We start from the raw sequence: 7219 nt of genomic DNA, 5'->3' as shown, positions 1-7219 counted from the left end.
TTTGAATTATTGCTTTATGAGTTAACTCTTATGCAAGACTTATTGATGCTTGTCTTGAAGTGCTATTCATGAAAAGTCTTTGCTTTATGATTCACTTGTTTACTCATGTCATATACATTGTTTTGATCGCTGCATTCACTACATATGCTTTACAAATAGTATGATCAAGATTATGATGGCATGTCACTTCAGAAATTATCTGTGTTATCGTTTTACCTGCTCGGGACGAGCAGAACTAAGCTTGGGGATGCTGATACGTCTCCGACGTATCGATAATTTCTTATGTTCCATGCCACATTATTGATGTTATCTACATGTTTTATGCACACTGTATGTCATATTCGTGCATTTTACGGAACTAACCTATTAACAAGATGCCGAAGTGCCGATTCTTTGTCTGCTGTTTTTGGTTTCAGAAATCCTAGTAAGGAAATATTCTCGGAATTGGACGAAATCAAAGCCCAGGGGCCTATTTTTCCACGAAGCTTCCAGAAGTCCGAAGGAGAGACGAAGAGGGGCCACGAGGGGGCCACACCCTAGGGCGGCGCGGCCCCCCCTTGGCCGTGCGGCCCTGTGGTGTGGGGCCCCCGTGCCGCCTCTTGACCTGCCCTTCCGCCTACAAATAGCCTCCGTGACGAAACCCCCAGTACCGAGAGCCACGATACGGAAAACCTTCCAGAGACGCCGCCAACGCCGATCCCATCTCGGGGGATCCAGGCGATCGCCTCCGGCACCCTGCCGGAGAGGGGAATCATCTCCCGGAGGACTCTACGCCGCCATGGTCGCCTCCGGTGTGATGTGTGAGTAGTCTACCCCTGGACTATGGGTCCATAGCAGTAGCTAGATGGTTGTCTTCTCCCCATTGTGCTATCATTGTCGGATCTTGTGAGCTGCCTAACATGATCAAGATCATCTATACGTAATTCTATATGTTGCGTTTGTTGGGATCCGATGAATAGAGAATACTTGTTATGTTGATTATCAAAGTTATATCTACGTGTTATTTATGATCTTGCATGCTTTCCGTTACTAGTAGATGCTCTGGCCAAGTAGATGCTTGTAACTCCAAGAGGGAGTACTTATGCTCGATAGTGGGTTCATGCTCGCATTGACACCGGGACAGGTGATAGAAAGTTCTAAGGTTGTGTTGTGCTGTTGCCACTAGGGATAAAACATTGATGCTATGTCTAAGGATGTAGTTGTTGATTACATTACGCACCATACTTAATGCAATTGTCTGTTGCTTTGCAACTTAATACTGGAGGGGGTTCGGATGATAACCTGAAGGTGGACTTTTTAGGCATAGATGCAGTTGGATGGCGGTCTATGTACTTTGTCGTAATGCCCAATTAAATCTCACTATACTCATCATGATATGTATGTGCATGGTCATGCTCTCTTTATTTGTTAATTGCCCAACTGTAATTTGTTCACCCAACATGCTGTTTGTCTTATGGGAGAGACACCTCTAGTGAACTGTGGACCCCGGTCCAATTCTCTTTACTGAAATACAATCTACTGCAATACTTGTTCTACTGTTTTCTGCAAACAATCATCTTCCACACAATACGGTTAATCCTTTGTTACAGCAAGCCGGTGAGATTGACAACCTCACTGTTTCGTTGGGGCAAAGTACTTTGGTTGTGTTGTGCAGGTTCCACGTTGGCGCCGGAATCCCTGGTGTTGCGCCGCACTACATCCCGCCGCCATCAACCTTCAACGTGCTTCTTGGCTCCTCCTGGTTCGATAAACCTTGGTTTCTTTCTGAGGGAAAACTTGCTGCTGTGCGCATCATACCTTCCTCTTGGGGTTCCCAACGAACGTGTGAGTTACACGCCATCAATATGCTTGGCCACGCCTCTCACATATTCTTTTGGTTGAGCCTCTACTTATGGTATCTCTTACTTATTGCTCAACCATTTATTTTCTCCAAGTGTCAAACTTAATTTCTTATCTATGGTCTATTGCAATTGTTTGTATTGATGGTAATGAGGGAGTGATGATTCCATGTTATGCATATTGTATTCAAATACAAAAATCTAATTTATGCATGTACCTTGGGGGAGCTTCCTCATTTTATTTAAAGCACTATTTTGTGGTGATCATAAGATTTTATTTCACTTGGTATGTTTTTCTTTAAATGATATTATGGGAGTGATGATATCATGTTTGTGCACCTATATTCCAATAAAGTGTCTATCCTTGTGCACAAACCTTGGGGAGCTTCCTTATATGATTTAGAGTACTCTTTCTTGATCTTATCATAATATTTTTCTTTCATTTGGTTCCATGTTTGGGGTTCATTTGATTGCTTGCTTCATGTGTTGAAGCTTCTTGACTTTGTTATCTTTTTGCAATCTTTGATCCTAAATATAGTTTGAATCCCTTCGAGTATTCATCATTGGATACGTGCATTTGATTCCACTCACAATATGAGAAATGCACACCTTATGGAGGAAGTCTTACTATATTGACCTTTCTAGATTTTTCGCCCATTTCGGCAATGGATGCCAATGGGGGAGAAGTTTCGAGGGTTCAAGGGAATTGGGTTTTATGCTTTGCATCTTGTTGCCTTGCTTGGTTGAATATTTAGAGGAATCTCCGCTAGGCTTTGGTTGCCAAATATATGCAATGAAATTCAAGTTCATTCAGACGTGCATATATTATGGGGAGCTTGCTCTATATATTCAACTTGTTTTGTTTCTTATATTCTTTATATAAACCCTCTCAAAGAGATTGTCATCAATTACAAAAATGGGGGAGATTGAAAGTGCATTGAGCCTCCATGTGTGGTTTTGGTAATTAATGACAATCCCTATGGACTAATGGTTGCATTGAGTTATATGTGTAGGAGTTGTCCATAGGCAATGCATGAACGATTAGTTGGCGTCAAGGTTGCAGTACGAAGAAGTGAGTGGAGTATGGGGGAGCAATCCGCAAGATCTCATCTTCATCAAGCAAGCACAATCAAGAACGGCATTTCATCTTGTTGCGGTCAAGATCATCATCATCGAGCTCAAATGGAAGTCGCAAGTTTAAGGTTTGTTGTTGCTAGGGTTTCGGTCTCACCGGTCTCGTGGTTTAGTTGGGGGACCGGTTTATAGGATAATGGTCGTACTATCAAGGGGCTCTCGAGTAAGTAACTCGATCGTATCGTTCGGAGTGCGGTCAAACCTTTGCATCCTTGCATCATATCTCTTGGTGGTTATTTGGATCTTATCCATGTGGTGTTTTAGAGTTTGTGGTTATTTTCATGACAAGCTCTAGTTCATCGAAAACGGTTTTCGCGTATATCACTTGTTGCGTTTTCGAGTTGGGTGGTTTTATCGGTTTCCTGGAGGTACCGGCCGGCCCAGACAGGAGGTACCGGCCGGCCCAGACCGGAGGTTCCAGCCTCTCCTGGTTGCACAGCAGCACACGCGCTGGGCCCCGCCAAGCCACCAGGCCGCCGCACGCTCCACTCGCCTCCCTGGCCCGCTCGCCCCCCACGCTGGCCCCCGCACACCCCGCTCGCCTCCTCGCCGCACGACGCCCACACGACGCCCGCTCGATCCCCTGCTTCGCTCGCCTCTGTGGCCATGCGTTCGCTCTGGCGCCGGCCCCACCCGGTCTGCTGCGTGGCCCGCTCGCCTTGGCTGCCCCGCGCGCCCTGGCTCGACCGAGCCGCTCCTGCTCACGCTGGCAGCCGCCGTCCTCGCTCGATCCCAGCTGGCCCAAGTTTTTTTTCTCAGCAGCCCAACGGGCAGAAAAAAGGCAGCCTGCTTTTTAAGCCCCCCCTCTCTCTCTCTCTTTAGATTGCTGCTTCTTCCTCCTAAGGTTCCATAGTGGATCGAGGACATCCCTTTTGGTGGGAATTCTCGAGGAGAATACGGTGGCCTTCGAGCATTTGGAGTGACTTGTCCTCCACACCGCTCCAACGGAGAGTAGCACTCGAAAGAGTGTGAACTTCGGGATACATCGTTGTCTCCGCGTCACTTCGGTTATTTCTATACCCGAGTTCTTTACTTATGCACTTTACTTTGTGATAGCATTCGTGCTTGAAGTTATATATCTTGCTATTGATGTCTACGGGTGCTTCTATTCTTGTAGACAGTGTTGGGCCTCCAAGAGCAGAGGTTTGTAGAACAGCAGCAAGTTTCCCTTAAGTGGATCACCCAAGGTTTATCGAACTCAGGGAGGAAGAGGTCAAAGATATCCCTCTCATGCAACCCTGCAACCACAAAGCAAGAAGTCTCTTGTGTCCCCAACACACCTAATAGGTGCACTAGTTCGGCGAAGAGATAGTGAAATACAGGTGGTATGAATGAATATGAGCAGTAGTAACGGCGCCAGAAAAGTGCTTACTGGCGTGCAGTTGATGGTAGTAATATTGCAGGAAGTAAACATGTAACTGAATAGTAAACAAGCAGCGATAGCAGTATTTAGGAACAAGGCCTAGGGATCATACTTTCACTAGTGGACACTCTCAACATTGATCACATAACAGAATAAATAGATAGATGCTAGACTCTACACCCTCTTGTTGGATGATGAACACCACTAACTGTGTAGGATTACACGAACCCTCAATGCCGGAGTTAACAAGCTCCACAATATTCAATGTTCATATTTAAATAACCTTAGAGTGCATAACAGATCAACATAACCAAACCAAGTACTAACATAGCATGCACACTGTCACCATCACACTATGAAGGAGGCATAGATCACATCAATACTATCATAGCAATAGTTAACTTCATAATCTACAAGATATCACAATCATAACCTACGCCAATTAAGTTGTGGAGATTCTTCAAGGGCAAGGCCTTTGTGGCAATTTATTGGGAGCCTCCAATTAAGTTGTGGAGATAGCCCCAAGCTTTGTGCGGGTTCGGTGACCACCCTAAGGTTCCATAGTGGATCGAGGACATCCCTTTTGGTGGGAATTCTCGAGGAGAATACGGTGGCCTTCGAGCATTTGGAGTGACTTGTCCTCCACACCGCTCCAACGGAGAGTAGCACTCGAAAGAGTGTGAACTTCGGGATACATCGTTGTCTCCGCATCACTTCGGTTATTTCTATACCCGAGTTCTTTACTTATGCACTTTACTTTGTGATAGCCTTCGTGCTTGAAGTTATATATCTTGCTATCACATAGTTGCTTGATTGCTTAGCATAAGCTGTTGGTGCACATAGGTGAACCATAGTTATATAGGTTTTGTGCTTGACAAATTAAACGCTAGTTTTATTATGCATTTGTTAAGCCATATTCATAAAAGTTTTAAACCGCCTATTCACCCCCCCTCTAGGCGGCATCCGTGTCCTTTCAAAGATAACCTAAGATCAAAAGGCCTGGTTCAAACTTTGATGGCTTCATCCGACCCAGGGAAATTGCCAAAGCATTTGACGATTGACACATTAGAATATAAAGGACTAGTAAATAAAATCCTAGATAGGAAGTGGGTCAGTCTCAAAATAAATGAGTTGTTAGTTGTAGAATATTACTCTCGTCAGACTTGAGCTTAACGAAAAAAGGAAAGGTTCATAGAATTTTCTTCCCCTTACCGTTTTCCCGAACTAAATCGACCTAAGACCACTAATTTGTATTTTTCCACTCAACTAGCAAAAATGGATTAAGCCTAGGATCTTTTTTTCCTCTATGTGTATTTTACATCCCACAGTAATTTGCTATAGAGAATTTCTATTAAATAAGGTATTATTGCTAGAATAATTGTTATTTGATTTGATACATTGTGATCCTTAAGGTTGATGAATTAAGAAAAATGGAAAGAGAGGGATTCGAACCCTCGGTAAACAAAAGTCTACATAGCAGTTCCAATGCTACGCCTTCAACCGCTCGGCCATCTCTCCTACATAATCTTATTATGGAAAATAAACTGAGTGAATAGCGAGTTTTCTTATTCCTACAAGACAGGTATAACCGCAACTGCTCGGGGGTTCCATAGTTCTATTGGAAAAATCCCCTTTTTAGTATTTTTTTACTAGGAATTGCGCTCCTTATAAAAGTTTGGGTTTTCCTGCAACCAAAGAAAAAGAGAATGGAAGAATTCTTCTTATGGCATAATAAAATAAAGAAACCTTATAATTTTGTTTGTATAAGGTATGGTACACCATATTATCGAAATCAAAATAGGGTATGTATGAGACAATTAATGACTTTGAAAACACGAAATAGCTGATGAGAGAAGTTGTTGTTGAGAAATAGGAAAGTGGAATGAAATCTAGTCTTAGTCAAATATTTCATATCTCTTCTTGTCCAAGCAGAAGGAAAAGGATACAATTACAATTTAAGCTGAGCGGAAGATTCGTATCTCTTTTATCCATTTAAAGTATATGGATTTAGAGCATATAGATCGATCTATTTCTAAGAATCAAATGTGTTTGTTTGTTTTTATGTTTTTTTGTGAAGGGAATGAAAACAATTCTATATGGAATGGGTTGGGAATTATGCCTAGATCCCGCGCAAATGGAAATTTCATTGATAAGACCTCCTCAATTGTAGCCAATATTTTATTGCGAATAATTCCGACAACCTCAGGAGAAAAAAGGCATTTACTTATTATAGATATGGTGCGATTTGACACTTTTTTTTTGTTTTTTTAGCCCTACCTATACCTCCGTCTTCCGAGAAAGAGAGGGGGTTCGCATAGAGAGAACAGTATTAGTAAAGCAAACCCATGCTTCAGAAAGGTGAGGTGAACTAACAATTCCTTCTGTCGTGTATCCTCGATTGATGCGGCCTCAGATGCTTCAATTATGGATTTTAGTATTGAGCGAAAGGTTACACCTACAGGATAGGTTTGTTGGAGATATGCCCAAGAGGCAATAATAAATTGGTTATTATATATCTTTATGTTTATGATAAATGTTTGCATACCATGCTATAATTGTATTAACCGAAACATTGATACATGTGTGTTATGTAAACAACAAGGAGTCCCTAGTAAGCCTCTTGTATAACTAGCTTGTTGATTAATAGATGATCATGGTTTCGTGATCATGAACATTGGATGTTATTAATAACAAGGTTATGTCATTGATGAATGATGTAATGGACATACACCCAAATAAGCGTAGCATATAATCATGTCATTAAGTTCAATTTGCTATAAGCTTCTAATACATAGTTACCTAATCCTTCGACCATGAGATCATGTAAATCACTTATACCGGAAGGGTACTTTGATTACATCAAACGCCACTGCGTAAATGGGTG

The 7219-nt window shown here is 42.4% G+C and overlaps 1 non-coding gene across 1 annotated transcript; it reads right to left on the bottom strand.

The window, feature by feature from the left end:
• Positions 1 to 5766: 5766 nt before the first annotated feature.
• Positions 5767 to 5853, bottom strand: TRNAS-GGA (transfer RNA serine (anticodon GGA)). Its single transcript has one exon. It is a non-coding gene; the product is annotated as a tRNA-Ser (tRNA).
• Positions 5854 to 7219: the final 1366 nt, after the last annotated feature.

The sequence above is a fragment of the Lolium perenne genome, chromosome 2 (assembly GCF_019359855.2).
Source record: "Lolium perenne isolate Kyuss_39 chromosome 2, Kyuss_2.0, whole genome shotgun sequence".
Classification (NCBI taxonomy): Eukaryota; Viridiplantae; Streptophyta; class Magnoliopsida; order Poales; family Poaceae; genus Lolium; species Lolium perenne.
The sequence above is the reverse complement of the archived record's forward strand: the minus strand, read 5'-3'. Positions and strand labels throughout refer to the sequence as shown.